We start from the raw sequence: 18093 nt of genomic DNA, 5'->3' as shown, positions 1-18093 counted from the left end.
ACAGATAATTGCTTAAGAGAGAAACAGTAGAGGAAGATAGGGAATGTGGGGGGCAGTAAGAGGTACTATTTTTCATAGTGTACACAAAGAAAGTCTTAGGAATGAAAAAGTGAGGAAGTAAGCCATGTGAATATCTGCCAGAAGAACATCCCAGGCAGAAGGAATAGCCAGTGGAGATGTAAAGTAAGCAGTTAGATGTACAAATTTTGGAGTTTGAGAGAGAGTTCAGGCTTGGAAATATAAATTTGGAGTGATTAGCATGCATGTGGTGTTTAAGCTGAGGAGCTGGTTGAGATCACCAAAGGAGTTAGTGTAGATGAAGAAAAGAGGAGGTGTGAGAATTAAGCCTCAAAGTTTAAACTTTGGAATGATGAGGACCAATCAGCAAAGGAAACTGAAGAAGAATGCCCACTGATGAAGGAGAAAAACTCAGAGTGGAAGCCAAATGAAGAAAGAGGAAGTGATCTACCCAACAAAATGCTGATAGATGAAGTAAGCTGTAGGCTACAAACTGACCTGGATATAGCTGTGGGAGAAGTCATTGGTGAACTTAAAAAGGACTATTTCAGTGAGTTGGTAAGGACAAAAACTGGGTTTAAGAGAGAATGGGAAGTGGGGCATCTGGATGACTTAGTTAAGCATCCGACTCTTGATATTGGGTCAGGTCATGATCTCACTGCCTTTAGATCGAGCCCCACGTTGGGCTCCACACTGACAGCACAGAACATGCTTGTGATTCTCTCTCTCCCTTTCTCTCTGCCCCTCCTCTGTGCACACACACTCTGTCAACATAAAAAAATAAACTTAAAAAAATAAAATTTCTTTTGAAAAAAAGAGAGTGGGAGGCAAGAAAATAGAGTCAGTGGGAAGAGATCATTATTTCAAACAGTTTTGCTGTAAAGGGGAGCAGGGAAATGAAATTGTAGGAAGAGAGGGGTGAACGGTCAAAACTATTTTTAAGATGGTAATAATAGTAGTCTGTTTTTATGCTAATGGAAATGATCTACTAGAAATGAGAAAATTGATGATAATGGAGGTGGGGGAAAACTTGCTGCAGTGATGTCCTTGAGTGATTGAGTGAAGGTGGGATCTAGTGCCCAAGTGGAGGGCTTACCCTTAGGAACACAAACTGTTTGTCCAGTGTAACAGGAGAGAAAGCTGAGTATATGGACACAGGTATAGCTAGGTAGGTAGATAGAGTGGTGAGAGTATGAAGAAGACCTCTTCTTCTTTTTTTCTTAATTTTTGAGTTTTTAAAAATTTATTTTGAGAGAGAGAAGGAGAGCACAAGCAGGGGAGGGGCAGAGAGAAGGAGAGAGAGAATCCCAAGCAGACTCCGCAGCATCAGTGCAGAGCCTGATGTGGGACTCAAACTCACAAACTACAAGATCATGACCTGAGCCAAGATCAAGAGTTGGACACTTAACCGACTGTGCCACTCAGGCACCCTGAAGAAGTTCTCTTCTGATTGTCTCTATTTCCTCAGAAAAAAAATGGCAGCAAGGTCATTAGCTGAGAATGCAGATGGGGAAGGAGGAAATGGAAGAGAGGATAAGATATGAAATAATCATATGAGAGTGAGAGAGAGTGAATGGGGGAATTTTGTGCGATTATCGGGTAGCTCTGTGGCCCATTTGCGGTTGATGGTTATGCATTTTTAGTGAGACCAGTTCACATAGAGGCATGTTTCTCTCCAGCCAAGCTCAGCTGTGTGCATGTGAGCACATAATAATAGGTGTAGAGGTGGATTTAACCATGGTTGTACTTTTGCTACATGAAGACGGAGTGAGAAAGGGGATAATAATGATGATGGATAGGAGGCAAGTGATGACATGAAGATGGAGTAGGGGACAATCCAAAGTTAGTAGGGTCAATAAGTTGCAGGTGGTGACATGGAGGATAGTTGGCGTCGGGGCACTAAAGAGAATCAGCTGGAAAGACAGGAGGTGGTGGTCAGAAGTGGGATGCTTGGAATTGAGGTTATAAAGGGATTAACGTGATCGATAATGACAAGGTCTAGTAGGATATGACCATGGAAGTGAGTGGCAGAGAAATTATCTTTGACGATCTTAGGCAAGATCTTTGAAAGACATGAGGTCAAGGAACTGACAGGCCAGAATATCAGAAGCATTATCTATGTGAACATTTAAATCACCAAGAATTGTCAGGAGCAATGTTGAAGGAAGTGACAGTTAGCTAAGGATTAAAATTTCAAGGAATGAGGGAAAGGGACCTGGGATATGTTTTTGAGGGGAGCAGGGGCGGATAACACACAGAAACAAGGAAACTAGTGGTATGGGCCTTATGGCATGCAATTCAATGCAGGTGTTTTGTTTTTAGGGTGGAGGAAGCAAGAGTAATCTGGAATTAGCAATAAGGAGCAAGTCATTTGCCATCTTGTTTTCTTTCCTCTTCATCTCTTGCATCTCCTATAATATATCCTTCCAGTTAGGTATTTTAGAGGCATATTGCTTCTTGACTTTCTTTACTCAAATGTTTTTTCTTATTGTGGTCATTTAATGCCCTAGGGATCTAATGCTTGGCACTGACTGAACATTAGAATCACCTGATGAGATTTTTGAACATTCCAATGTGTACACACAGGCCGTTTGAGCTATACTGATTTAATTTTTCTGGGGTGGGGCCCAGGCATCTATAGTGTTTAAAGTTCTCTAGGTGATTCTAATGGACAGACAAGTTAAGAACCACTGCCCTAGGGAAAAATGTGAAAAGGTTTTGAGTGTTTGTAGGCATATACATTTTTATAGAGAATGGTCCATGGTTTTCATCACATCCTTGAAAATATTCCTGACTCAAGAAGATTAACACGAAGCCCCTTATTTTTCTAATGAGAAAACGTAAACTTCATTGATTTTTAAAAATCTTTTACATTAAAGATGGAGATGGGACTTGAGAAAAGAGAGAAATCTGGGAAGAAACATACCAATCTATGTAAAATGATGGTGTCTGTTCCGAAACATCAGCAGGAATTTGCAACATCCATGAAGTGGAATCCATGAGGCTAGCCCACTACACTGTACATCCAAGATCATCTCTGCCCTTCCTTCCTGCCCTCTAAAAATGCGAAATGTACCTAGGTAACTGACGCTGGGGCTCTCTCACAGATGGTTTCTGCGTAGGAGTGTTGCACACGCCAGGCTCACTTAGCACCTGCGTTTTATGATGTGAAAACTGCACATCCATCATATGAGCATCACCTCAAATTGTATAATTTTTTCTCACAAAGTGGAAAAAAGAAGTTTCAGAATATGCATTCAACTTCTTCTGGCCTGCTAAAGGAACAAGATGGGTCAAGAATGAGGTCACAGTGTTGGGGAGCTCTGGAGGCAGAAGCCCTCTCTGAGGCTGTGATGTACTTTGCTTGCTGTGTCCACACTCTTATTGTCCCTTCACTGCTGCAGCAGGGCCAGCCATCAGTGCACTTAATTTTGTGAATTTACTCATATATTAATATGCTTGCCAATATTAACTTGATGGTTCTGGTTCCTTCACCACAGGCCTTAAATCTTTGACAGGGAAGACAGGAATGTCTTGGAATCCTGTACTTTAATTATAATCATAATCTTTTCTTAGCCATCATTTATCTATTCAATTGGGATTCTGAGATGCCCAAACCAAGCTATGACATTTCTAAGCAGTTAGCAAAAGGATGACAGGGAACTATTTATAACTTGTTAGAAAAGAAAGATGCTGGTGAAAGTAGTGGCCAGAAGAAATTCCTAAATATATGTTCCCTGGCCATGAAATTGCCCATCTCTAGCCTAGTGAGCAATAATGCATGCTTGTCCCCACACATATTAGGGGGGAAAGATTGGCAGATAGAACATGTCCATGGATGCACTGGGTAAAAGTGCAAGTGGCTTCTCCTTCTTCCCTCTTTTCTCTCCCTTTCTTCCTACGACTGGCCCTTTTCTCTTTCTGCTTGTAGTCCTCTATACCAACCTCACATGCACAATTGACTCCTACCCCCACATGTCATCCACTGACTCATGCTCTCATAGTCACCCACACAGTTGCTCACTGTGTGTTCCTTTCATGTCCGTTTCTGTCCAGATGCCTTGGTTTTTTAGCTTTTGCCTGATTCTCATCAGGAGAATCCTACAGGTCTGTAGGCCTTTGGAGTCCAAAGCAGCTAAACCAGCCACAGGTTGACCTGTGACTCTCCCCACTCCTCCAGTATTTAGATCAACTTTTGGAGGAGTCAGTGATAACACGCATAAATCTAGAGAAATAAGCACAATGTCTCTAGAGTAAAGGCTGCAAATTAGCAGCCCTTAGAGGACTCTGATCAGTGTTCTCTTTAGTCTACAAAGGATCTTAAAAATATTGTTAGGGCCATGTTATCTTTAGCAAAAATATTGAGTGAACATTTTAAGTTAGAAGATATTATAACTTCTATGTAACAGAGTCTACATTCCAGCCAGGCAATCATTGGTTACAGTTGATTCACTCTATGCCCCTTAGACAGGGTTTAAGTTTTCCAGTTTCCCTCCACCACCCCTCATCCGTCCCAACCTCCTGCCTCTTCACTCATTTATGGTACTTGTCCAGCTCATGGAGGCATTTGTGCTGGACATCTTCTCTACAAATACCACAAATGGAATCCAACCCAGGAAAACAAGATCCCAAACCCAAAAAGATAAACCACCCTGGTGGTTGTGAAAACTGAAAAAGAAGACCTGCCCCTGGCTCTTTGGGCATCTGCTTTGGGAACAAAAGAGCATCTGCTTTAGAAACAAACACTCCCAGGTCTAAGTCCAAGCTCAACTACTTGCTAATAGTTTAACTTTGGATGAGTCACTTAGCTGCTACAAACTTAAGTTTTCTTTTTTATCAAATTGAGGTGTTGGTTGAAACATTACTGTGAAATAATTTATGTGATAAAATACCTAACACATTAAATGCTAGCTGCTATTAATATCTACTTACCCTCTCCATTCTGGCCCATACACATTCTTGAGTACTAATGAGTACACATGAACAGTACTTATGAACATGTCAGCAGGGGAGAAAGGGTGATGCCAACAATATTGGCCAGTGATGATGAAGCCAAACAAGAGTATTCCTGAGATTTCTGGGATGCCCACAGAGAGTTAGATGGGCAGAAGCTCTTATCATAGTACCTACAAGCAGGACCCTAAAATTCATCAAATGTTTTGTATCTCTGCTATGCTGATAGACCAGGAGAGAGAGGCCAGGGATCCGAACTACAACAATGATAGAAGAGAAGGAAAGAAAGGGACATATTTAAGAAAACTGTAAGAATTAAAATTGATTGGTATGTAAGGATTACATTGATTTTGTACTCTGTCAACTTTACTAGTTGTAATTACATTTCCCAGAATTTCCTTCTCTGTACAGTTCTGGGTCAAGTGTGGTCACACAAGGCATTTGGCCATGGTTTGGAAGGTGGAAGTGAAACAGCAGCAATCACATTGTCACTGATCTGCTGACTCACCTGAGCAGCACCTGGCCCATACCTTGTCTAGCTATTGCCCATATCTTCCTACCACCTCTCCAAGTACTGGGCTGGGCATACAAACAGCTGTCAGACTTATGGTAACAGCTTTTCCTGCTGGTCTTCAGGATTAGATGCAGTGAGAGAGACATGAGTTCCAATGTTTCCTTGTGGATTCTAGTTTATTCTTGGATTCTAGTTTTTCCTCACTCTTTTCCATGTATGTCCAGCTCTCCTTCCTGACTGCCAGCCCTCCTGACCAAGAGTGACCCCAGGCCCACCATCAGATGGTTCACTGGGATTCACAGAGGCAGTTGCCACAAAGAGCCAACAACCTTCCATGGACTTCAACATCAGCCTTCATAGTTGCATTCCAGCAGCTCATTAGTGATTTTTCTCTGATCCTTTCTTGTCTTTATTTCCTATAATTGCATGATACATAATTCCTACAATGAATTCCTTAGTCCTTAATTTCCACAGTGGTTCTGTTTCTTCAATGGAACCTTGACCAAAATGGGGAATAAGGGAAGAAAATGATGGAAGATTTCCAGGTCACTAGCTTGGAAGATAAACTAGATGAATGTATGTGAAGAATGTCCAAAAGACAGCTAATGACATACATCTAAAGCTCTTGGAAAGACTCCCCTAATGGCTCTCAAAAGAATGGAAGAAGCATTAGATTAATCTAGAGAACCCAGGTCTCTAGGGAAGCTCTCATTCCCAATTTAGGACTCACTTGCATCAAGGCTTCCATCTCTAAATCAGATTTATCTACTTCACTACTCTGGCTGTGCATACTCTAAATTTTCTTTTTTTACATTTATTTATTTTTGAGAGACAGAGAGAGAGAGAGAGAGAGAGAGAGAGAGAGAGGACACAAGTTAGGGGCTGGGAGGGCAGAGAGAGAATGAGACACAGAATCCAAAGCAGGCTCCAGGCTCTGAGCTGTCAGCACAGAGCCCAATGCAGGGCTCGAACTCACAAACTGAGAGATCATGACCTGAGCCATAGTCAGATGCCCAACCAACTGAGCCACCCAGGCACCCCTGGTTGTGCATATTCTAGAGCTGAATCTGTCTTTGGGCATATCAGATACTATCCTTAGAGAAGTAATGGCCATACTATTCAACATATATCTATCAATATAATTTCTTTATAATCCACTTTTATTGGCTTGGTATTTTTATTTTTCTTTCTATATACCAAGCATACACAGCCCTAACAATTCTGATAGATTGAGAAGATTTGCATATCAGGATAACTTTGTGACCTTAAGGAGATGAAATTTGATTATGCATTTTGGGAGAAGAGGCTGCATTGGAAGGAAATTCTCACCATCCTAATATTGCTTTTCTTGAAAGTAGAGAAAATTATGAAGAAGAAATATACAGTTTATTTTCAGGATCCATTTTCAAGGCATATCATGATGGTCTCCGTAATTTTCTCCTACTGCTCATTAATTATGCTGTCTACCACATTTATACTCTTCTATGGTGGGAAAGAGAGGGAGGTTTGAGATATGTGAAAGAAAGAGCAACTCTGCACTTGGTCTAATCTCTAATTTAGAACTGGATTTGAGGCATAACTCACAATCACTGTGTGTTTAAAGGTATTTTTTTCTGACTGAATGGGAATGACCTTATAGTTTATGAGCATTTTCTAAATATGCAAGATAACATAACTTTGTTCCTAGAATATTAAAAAGTTGTTTAATCAGCTGGTTGTTATCTGAGAATCAAAATTGTTTTTTTATATCTAGGGGAAAGCTATAAAGTAGGTGGAGTAGTAGTTCACCTCCACTACTACAGTCTTGCCCAAGCCTACATCATCTCGGTCTGGAGCATTACAAGAGACTCCTATGTGCTATACCTGCTTCTACCCTCCCCTCACAACACTCAGCAGCCAGGGGGATTCTTTTAAATATGTCAGATGATGTCATTCCTATGTTCAAACTCCCCAGTGGTTGGGTTTTCCCTTAGGATAAGTGGTACATCTTTGCAATGGCCCAAAAGACCCCACATGATCTGCTGCCCCTTAGATCTCTGACTCTCACTCTGCTCCAAATACACTGGCCTCCTGGCTATCTCTTCAGTATGCAGGAATACAGCCTCCCAAGGGCCTTTGCATTAGTTGTTCCCTTTGTTTGGAACATTTGGCCAACTTCCTCACTTCTTCAAGATTTTGTACAAATCTTACCTTCTCCATGAAGTTACCCTGACAGCTTTATTACATAGCAAACTGCCACCTGCCACCTCACTTCTGACCCTCCTTATTTTTCTGTTGTAATGATCACTTTCTAATATCCTATATAATTTACTAATATTATATGTTTATTATTTATTCTCTGTATTCTCCCACTAGAATGTAAGCTCCATCCAATGGGCAGGTCTTTGGTTTTTTGTGCCTTGATGCAAACAAAATACCAAGAACTGTGGTACATAGTAGGGGCCCAAAAAATAGTTGGAGAGTTGAGTTGAATGCTTACACTAGATAGATATTATTATATATATTCATAATCAGAAACAAATATGCAGAAAAATATGAAAAAACTTGGTTGTAGAAGGTGTTGGTCACATATGACATGATATAAATCAGAGTTAATGTGCTTACAGCTTTTGGGTCCAGATGTGATGCATGTTATTCAAATCCACACCAATATCACAGCCACCTGTTGTCCTAACAATCATAGAAACAGCTATCTCAAAATATGAGAAGAGGCAAACAAAGCATGTTTTATAAGGAATACTCAAATACTCACATGTGAAATCACTTACCCCTTGTGTAACATTTAAGGACATGGAATTTCCAATAATTGAGATATTCTAGACTTTAATACCTATTGCATGCTTTCTGTGCCTTAACTCCTATTATCCTTCCACAAGCCATCAGGTAGATATTATCATTTTGCAAATAAGGAAACTGAGATACAGAAATGCTATGTGACGTCCTCAAGTGTCATACAGATAGCAAATGAATTCATCTGTACCAGGCTACCTTCTGAGACTGGTTTCTGTGGCGAGCATACATATGAACAAAAAATTGCAAGGAATTTTTGTTTTCTTTTTTCAAAAAAATTTTAATGTTTATTTATTTTTGAGAGAGAGAGTGGGGGTGGGGTGGGGGCAGAGAGAAGGAGGGAGGCACAGAATCCAAAGCAGGCTACAGGCTCCAAGCTATCAGCACAGAGCCCAACACGGGGCTCAAACTCATGAACTGTAAGATCATGACCTGAGCCAAAGTTGGTCACTTAACCAACCGAGCCACCCAGGAGCCCCAGGAATTTTTGTTTTCTTATTTGCAGTTGGGACATGGACACTCTCACTCTGTCTCCCCCACTCTTTCCCTCTAAAAGAGGATTCTTTGCTTTCAGGGATGGTTCCTGAGCTCTGCTTTGTTGTAGGAATACAAATACTGAGAGGATAGGAAAGCTGAAAAGACAAAGGTTAATAGAGATTCCCCATAATAAAATTCTGATCAATGAAGAGAGTGACAAAAGACTACTCAGCTTGAGTTTATGGTACACCGTTTTGAAAAGATCTTGAAGACAAATTTTGGAACTAATTTGGTATCAAGGCAATATAGAGGATAAGATGGGGAAATGAGACTTTAAAGAAATTTAGCTAAGTATTCTGAAAGTAGTCCCCCCCTCCAGCACATTCAGGAGAGACTGTTGTAAAGGATTAAATAGTGTGTATCTACTTTTCAGTTGCCAGACAGCTGTTTCTTTGAATAAAATTCTACATGGGATTGGATCACAAATTAGTTTGTTTGTATGGATTATGTTTTGAAAAGAAAGAAAGTGGATAATTAGCTCTATCATCACCGAAGTTTGAAATCATAAAATACTCTGATGCCTCCTTTAGCTATCTGTTGTTACACAGTAAATCATCCCAAAAGTTAGCAGCTAAAAACAATAATAAGCACTTACTATGTCTCACAGGTTCATCCCCATGTGGATCTCCCTGTAGGACTTTTGAGTGACCTCACAACATGGTGGCTGGCCTCCCATAGAGTGGGCAAACCAAAAGAGCAGGTGGAAGCTGCATTGTCTTTTATGACCTAGGCTTGGAAGTCACATGCCATCACTTGTACCATGTCCTACTGGTCACACAGGTCAGCTCTAATATGAGAGGGACTCACCAAAGCATGAGTACCAGGAGGCAAGGAACACTGGGGAGGGAGCTCATGTTGAAGACTGGTAACCATACCTCCCTTTTTTTCTTTCTCGCTAAATTCAAATAGTCCCTGAATACTAACTGTTCTTCCTCCCTGCCTTTTCCCATTTCCACTATCTCCACTCTTCAACTCCTACACCTTATCGTGATTATGCCCTGACTAATGCGATGGCCTCCTAATTGGTTTTCTTACCTCCAGTCCACTCCATATTTCTTTTTACCATATCTATCATTTTTCTTTAACAGAGCTTGTTCTGTAATTATAGGTAGTTTTATACATGTTTATCCATTTATTTCCCAACTAGTTGTATACCAACAGGCTTTGAAAGTAGTTACTGTTGCATACATTTGCATATCTCCACAGCTCTTAAACTGTGCCTCAGAGAGGTAGGATAAGGGGGAAAGCAGTGGAGCCTACTGGTTAAGCACAGAGTCAGACAGATGCTGAAGTTAAATCCCAGCTCTGCCACTTCCAAGCTATGTGATCTCAGGCACGTTATTCAACCTCTCTGAGCCTCTGTTTTCTCACTTCTAAAAAGAAAGTTAATCATAATTATTAATTAATAATTATAATAATTGATACACATATTAATTATTAATAGTATAATATAACTATTATAATAGTTAATAATACCTGCCTTTTAGATCGTGAGGATTAGATAAATGATGTGTGCAAAGGGCTTAGCATTATGTCTTGCACGTACTAAATGCTTAATAAATTGTAGCCATTAATATGTCACATAGTTGCCATTTAATGGTTTTTTAATAAATTAATATTGGGGAAGGAAGTATTTGGCCAGAAGGCTCTGACTCTGGCAATTCTTCTTCCACTTTCAGGGCCTTTCTGTGGAGTTCTGGACTATCAGCCTGCGGTAGAACTCTCTGCAGTGGTGGAACTAGTCTATATCTGAACTGTTCAGTGGGGTGTCTATTGAGCACTTGACATGTGGCTAATGTGAGGAAGTGTGTTTTTAGTTGTATTAAAATTTAAATAGCCACATGTGGATAAGCAGCAACCACAGTATGCAGGACAGTTCAATAATCTGTATTTCTCTAGTTCTCTAGTCTACCTAGTTCTATAGGAACACTTGAAACCAGGATTATCATGATCCAAAACCTTTTTGTCAACCATTCTGTCATACTGCCGTGTGTTCCTCACACTGCTTGCTTGGTTTTGAGTGTCCATCTGTAATCTTATTTTAATTGTACAATTACATGTGTTTATTGGAGGAAATTTTTAAAATTTAGAGAAGCTAGGGTTGCCTGGGTGACTCAGTTCATTGAACGTCTGATTTTGGTTCAGGTCATGATCTCATGGTTCGTGGGTTCAAGCCCCTCATCAGGCTCTGTGCAGACATCTCAGAGCCTGGAGCCTGCTTCAGATTCTGCATCTCCTTGTCTTTCTGCCCCTCCTCTGCTTGTGCTCTGTCTCTCTCTGTCTCTTAAAAATAAATAAACGTTAAAAAAATTTAATATAAAGAAGCTAAATAAATAAATAAATAAATAATAAACAGGTATTGGTTGTAGCCCTGTTGACCCATTGCTAAGAGTAATCACAGAACATAATTTACTACCCAGCGTGTCTCCCCTAGGGATAGAGGGACAGCTCAGTGTGAATTTCTTTACAGGGTCAGTTCTTGCTATCTTCTCACACACACACACACAATGGAATGTCAGAGTCTGAAATAATGTACTGACTGCAAATGATTTTAGGCTGATTTCCTCAGCTGTCAGAGGAGAGAATTAAAGGCCCACAAGTTTGAATAAATTTCAGTGATAGTTCTCAAGAAGGTAAAATCACTCCTCACAGAGAAAAGGCAGCAAAGCATTCAGAAACTCCTCCATGCACATACAGGCTATGTTTCATTTTATGATATTCCTAAATCCTTTTGTTCATAAATTCAGTGACTATCTATAGGCAGCCACTACTGCCATCTGTTGGTAGTGGCCAGAACTGATGCATTTCAGCATAGGTGCATAAAATGGTTCTTATCTAAGTCTGTAAGTTGAATCTTGTCATCACAGGAACCTCTGTATTCATGAAAAAAAAAACCCCAGCATGTGGAATCAGATAGTCTTGGGTTCATATCGTTGCTGTGCCTCATGTGAGAAGTGTGACCACTGTCATTTTGGGTTTTCCATTTGTTAGATGGGGATAATACCTAGTTTATATGAATGTTGTAAGAATTATGTAATGAATGAATATTAGTTTGGGTAGATGCTAGTCAAAATTTAAGTGGCTGAACACAGTCTGTTGTTAACTTCATAGTGTCTTGCTCATAACACAGTTCAAAATGGGTGCTCTGAATCATCAGGCAGCTCTCCTGAATCACAGGACCAAGCGTCTTTCATCATATGACTCCACCATCTTCAACTCTGGCCTCCAAGGTCATCCTGGAGCCCAACATCCACCATCAGAGTAAGAGGAGAGGGCATGGAGGTATGTGAGGAGGTTTTTATGGGCCAGACCTGGAGCTACATACATTATTTCAACCCCCCCCCCCAAACCCCCCACCCACCCCCCCGTTCATCAGAACTGTCTCACAACTGCATCTCACTGCTGGGAAGACTGAGAAACATGGCCCACCAGTCTCTGTCACAGTCGCAATTTTAGTAATGAAAACATAAGCCTCACTCTAATGCAGTTGTGAATTTTTCTTTATGTATTATGTAATACTATTTATATTTTTCTCAGTTATTAGTATAACACAGGTACAAAACTAAAAGGCAGTGTAGTGTGATGAAATGAGCAGTGGTCTTGGAGATGTGGCTTCTAAATCTGTGTGATCTTGGACATGTCACTCAGCCAATCTGAACTCCAGTCTTTATTTGGAGACTGACAGTGGTAGAGCCACCTGTGTATCTGTGTAGTCTGTTCCCACCCTATATCCCTAGCTCTAAAGGTTTACAGCTTTTTGCATGGAAATAGTGCAAAGCAAAACAAAACGCACTGGGACTCTCAGAGTAGATAAGTGATAGAATACAAGTCTTGGATGGGCTTAGATGGGAAGGTTTCTAGAAGAGAATCAGCTTTAAGCCCATTCTTGGAAGAGGGGATAGTCCTGAATAGAGGGAATGAGGTATGGAATGCCATGCAGGGAGTGCATAAAGAAGATCATAAACAAGAATTTCGGGGAGGGGGGCATGGCAAGGAGAATAGCCAGGCTGAAAAGGAATGAGTAACAGTGGGGTTGGGGGCAAATTTAAGAAGTAGTTTGAAGGGTGCCTGGGTGGCTCAGTCGGTTAAGCATCCAACTCTTAGTTTTGGCTCAGATAATGATCTTATGGTTCATGAGATTGAGCTCCATGCCCATCTCTGCACTGACAGCGCAAAATCTGCTTGGGATCCTTTCTGACCACCCCCTGCTTGTCACACTCTCTTTTGGAATAAATAAATAAGCATTTAAAAAAAATAAGAAGTAGTTTGATATATAGAAGGAAAGAAAACATTAATGATAAGCTGCTAGGCTTAGGAGGTCATATTTAATCTAAAAAGATCCCAGAAGAAAGCCAATTATGGTTTTTATATGGGCAAGTGACATAATGATAATTTGTTAGTCATTATGAAAAGAAATGCGATTAGATCATAGCATTTGACATGACAGTACCTTCTATTAAACTGCGGAATGTCTAAATACTAAATGCTCCATAAATATTCTTCCGAATATGTTGGTTATCTGAATTCTATACCCACTTCAAGGAAAAAAGAGTTTTACGTGGTAATGGAGAAAAGATGAGGATGTGGGAAAAATCAAATAGTTTACATTGAAAGACAGCCCTCATTTCTCTGCTTTATTTTGTTTTATTTTTGTTTAAATCAAGGATAAAAATGTAGGTAAGACATGAGTCAGAGCAAACTCAGAAAGTACCTAGAAGCCTTCAGCATTTGAAGCCTGCTGGCTAGTTTCATGTGGGTGAAGTTTGGTTTTCAGAAAGACAAACTGAAAATAGAACCTGTTTGTTTAGATTTTGTCATTTTCTAGGGGACACACAAGAATGTTCAATGAACTATGAGGGGGAAGAATTTCTTCCTGGGAACTGCCCCAGAGAGCCTTGTTTGGAGAGAATACAGCCCTACAACAGCCCCTGAGTACACTGCAGTTCCCCTCTGGATCAAGTCTGAGGAGACACAGTCTTGGCCAAGGCAAGCGTGAGCAGGAGTTCAATCCAGTCCTCCACACAGGTTTCCAGTAAAGGCCTCTGTCACACTCTCAGAAAACATGAGAGGATTGAAACGTTCCCCAGGAAAGCTGTTAACAACATCCTTGACTCTCCTTCAGCTCAAATAAGCTCTTGGGAAGCACTATTTTTGTTTTTATTTTTAAGAAAAAGGTTACCTTTTCGATGAGTAACTATGTGTTATTTATTACACACCAACTTTTTTTTCACAAATGAAATATTCTACTATTAATAACCACATGACTGTGGCAAGACACAAGCCTTCTCTGGGCTTCAGGCTTTGGTTTTCTTCTGTATAAAATATAGAGACTAGATTATATAATCTCTGAGGCCTCTTCCTGATCTGAAATGATAAGTTCTAATTCAAACAACTTCCTCTTTCTGGTGAAGTAACATGAAGCCTGAGGTTACTTTATCACATTGTTCTAAATCTCTAGTGCTCTTAAAACGTGTAGGAAAAAGACGAACAGCCCACTGAGCGTGTACTGCGGGAAGAATCCTGTATTCAGCGCAACAGTATGTTGGTTGGGAGCACTGAGCTCAGAGCTACTTCTCTCCCACCCCCACGACCAGGGGGAGTTCACATCTTTAGACTTCTTAGAAACACCAGTGTTTTTATTGTGGCTATTCAATAGATTCTCTGGCTGCACTTTCCAGTTTGGCAATAGTTTATTTGCCATCTATTCTTATTCTTTATTCCACTTCCATGTTTTGGGGTTCTACTTCTTTCTCAAAAGATAATTCCCTCTAAAGAAAGATCATATCCTAAATAAAGCAATTTTATATACAGTGTCCAGGACAGAATATGAGATGATAATGTGACAAGTCATGATGATGAGAGCCAGAAAAATGCAGGATTTCAGAGCCAGACTTCTATGGTAGCCATTAGCCATGTGTGGATTTTTAAATTAAAATTAGCTAGAATTAAAAATTAATTTCCTCTGGGCACCTTTTGGGATGAGCACTGGGTGTTGTATGGAAACCAATTTGACAGTAAATTTCATATATTAAAAAAAAATTAATTTCCTCTGCCATACTAGCCCCATTTAAAGTGCTCAACAGGCACATGTGGCTAGTGACTACCATTTTGGACAGTACAGACATATCACTTTTTCATCACTGCAGAAAATGTTTAATTGGATAGTGTTGCCTTAGACTAGTCACAGAATCATATTCTTAAGGGATGTCAGGGAACTTGGAAACCACCTAAGATATTCTTCTATCCAGGATGGTTCAGATCTTTCCAGTACCAGAGAATTTATCACCTTACAAAGCAGTCTACTTCATTTTTTGAAAACTTTATAGTAGACAGTTCTTCCTTAAACTGGGTCAAAATCCATATCCCTTTAACTTCTGCTCTCTCCCAAACACAGGATAAATGAATGATTCTTCCACCTGGAACTTTATGGGAGCATAGGTACCTCTATTGTATTTACTTAGACTTCTCTTTCCCAGTTAGACTATGCCACAGGTGAGGCAGCTGAAGCTTGGAGCAGTCCTGCCTCATGATCCATGGTGAAGCTAGGACTGAATGCAGGTTTCCAGTTGGTGTGTTCCAGTCCAATCTTACTGCTTCCAAGTCTAGCAACGATATCATTAAAGAATCTATGTATGTGAGTTTATGGAGTTGAAGTTCTTGGTCTTTTATCTTTCTTTCCATTTTGTTGTTGTTGTTCCATTTTTTTATTTTCTTTTTTCACTGCATGCTTCCTAAGAGATTTGAGGTTATTTCTTCCCCAATAGAACAAAGAGTACATGAACTCTGTGTGAATATTTCAGCACATAAATCAATGGCCGCCCCCAAAATAACCTCAGCTGTCAAGCACAGAAATCACACCAAATGGCTTGCTTTCATTTGCTAGTTTCAAACAGTATGAGGATAGAAGAGGAAGCTAGAAACACTAAAGATAAATGACCTACTTCCAAATGGTGTCTAGAAGAGAGAATGCCCTTGATGACTATTCAGTAAGAAAAGACATCTACCTCTCCAAGGTCTCTGTATAGACTTTGCCAGTGAGCTATTGTAAATGCCAGTTACAGCTTCAGATCTTTTCAACAAGCACTCAAGGAGGTGTGGGGTCTGTGTTAGGGCACCAAAAGTAATTGAAACACTGCCCTCCACTCACTGGCAGGGAGGCTGGGTGGAGTCAATAAACAGTCAATTACCACTCTAGACAACTCCATCGAGCACGTCCATAGGTGTGTTTCAAAGAAACCAGCAGATCAGTCTTGAAGCCCAAATGGTCACAGCAGTTGCTATCACAGCAGAAAAACTTCTAGTGGGACCCACAGACCAAGCTTCCCAGGAAAGAAGACTCTGCCCAAACCAGTCTGGGCCCAACAGAAGATCTTACACTACTGTATAAACAGCTATCTTCTCTAACAACAAAAAAACTGCTCCCTGATTCACTTCATTAAATTTGGCAAATGATCAGAAATAATAATGTCACTAGCCTCACCACCAGCCATGCCCCTTAACATTCAGATCCATAGTTTAGATATAGATGATATAGATGATAGAGATAGAGATAGAGATAGAGATAGATAGAGATAGATATATGAATATATATGAATATATGTGTGTGTGTATATACATACATACATACATATGTATACAAACAACACATATAGGTAGGCTAGATAGAAGTTTATGTAGAATTATTTCATGTATGTATGTATACATATAGCTATATGTGTGTGATTATATGTTATATTTTTTACATTTGAATGTTCTTATATTTGTATATAGAGGTATATTTATAGCATGCATTATTTCTGGTTGTGTACACTTATAAATACATATAATATTTTTATAAAGCACAATTATGTATCTCACACACATACACTAAAGATGTTTCTGGAAGAATACACAAGAAATTTTTCAGGTGGTAACCTTGGGAAAGCAGGGATAAAGATCTTGGGCTGCAGTAAGGAAGGATGTGTTGTATTTCACTATATAGCCTTTATGTATTTTAATTTTTTTCTGTCTATTAATTACTTTTAGAAAAACAAAAAACATTTTTATTAATATTTGGTTATACTAAGGACACCATCATCTATCTTCACTCTGTTTTCCAACATGAACTCCAAAGTGCAAATAGAGTTAAAAGACCTTGTCCCAGGCTGGGCTCCTCCAGGTACTCTGCCTTGGATGACTTAAGTTGCTATGGTTTTTCCCACATGTGGCTGACCTGACATAACTAGGCCCAAATTAAGATCATATGAGATGATATATGTGACATTGTGACAGTGCTTTGCAAACTGTAAGCTTCAACAGGCACATCCGTAACACTGGCTTGTGGAAGAGTGCCTAGAACAACCCACCATGACTGACATTATCTGGGTCCTGTATGTGTGTGTGGCAGGCAGGGATGGTTTATGATATAATGACAGGGAAGGGAGGGGGACAGGAAGAAAAGAAATGAGAAGGAGGAGTAACAGAGGCTAAGATAGGAGAGGGTAGATGGGAGGCCTTCAGGAGTCCTGATGTAATCCAGGTGTCCTTGCAGAAGGGTGTTGTACTCTGTCATAAGGCCTGAGCAGCCCTAATTTGCCACTATTCCCAGCTGATACATGAATATCTTCGTTGGGACAATGATGTATCATTCTTGATAGTGTCATGAGAATATGGTGAATTCATGTTTCTTTGTCCAAAGGCTAAGCCTCTTCCCACTGTCCTCTGCCAGAGTCCTTTATTAACTCTCTTAAATCCTCGTCTTTAATTATTAGTTCAACCAACATGTATTGAGTTTCTCCTCTATGCCAGGCACTGTGCTCAGTCCTGGGGATGTGGAATGAATATAATATTGTCCTGGTCATCAAGATAGTCACTGTTAATAGTGGGTAAGGATACGGAAATAACAGTTGCAATCCAGCGTGCTGTTACAGCAACGAGATGTTCAGAACACTATGATGGTGACTATGCATATGGAGGAGGAAGAGACACTGAGGGATAGGAAGAAGTTTGCCAGACAGATTTTGAACAGGCTTGAAAATGCATGAGAGATTCAGAGGAAAGAGGAATTGGATTTGTCTGCGATATAGAGTGAGGGCAAAGTGACAGGTAAATCTGGGAAGACTAAGCTAGGTCAGCTGTAGACGGCATTTTGTATAGCGCTAAGGAGTTTGCACTCTGTCCAGTCAGCTTGAGCTCATTTGATTTTATATCTTTTGTGAAGGAAAACTTACATAACTATATAGTTATTTACCTTTAACAAAGTAGTACTTTATTCATAATAAGAATCTTCAACCTACTTATTT

The 18093-nt window shown here is 40.0% G+C and overlaps 1 protein-coding gene and 1 long non-coding RNA gene across 3 annotated transcripts in view; one reads left to right on the top strand and one right to left on the bottom strand.

Annotated features, from left to right (window-relative positions):
• Positions 1–9487, bottom strand: part of IL21 (interleukin 21) — a 34887-nt gene extending 25400 nt beyond the window's left edge. Inside the window, exons 1-2 of one of the 2 annotated variants that reach the window (XR_002072342.2) lie at positions 9408–9482; positions 8090–8155 (exon numbers count right to left, since the gene is read on the bottom strand). The gene's annotated coding sequence lies outside the window, so the exon portion shown is untranslated. Of the gene's footprint in view, positions 1–8089; positions 8156–9407 lie in introns of both variants that reach the window. The other variant, XR_002072340.2, reaches the window with a different exon arrangement.
• The window catches only part of LOC128776549 (uncharacterized), a 111342-nt gene that overhangs the window by 89802 nt on the left and 3447 nt on the right, over positions 1–18093 (top strand). The gene's annotated exons all lie outside the window — the stretch shown is intronic.

This window comes from Panthera pardus, unplaced genomic scaffold (assembly GCF_024362965.1).
Source record: "Panthera pardus isolate Hobbes unplaced genomic scaffold, ASM2436296v1 HiC_scaffold_13, whole genome shotgun sequence".
In the NCBI taxonomy this organism is placed as follows: Eukaryota; Metazoa; Chordata; class Mammalia; order Carnivora; family Felidae; genus Panthera; species Panthera pardus.
This window is presented reverse-complemented; position numbering and strand designations above follow the sequence as displayed.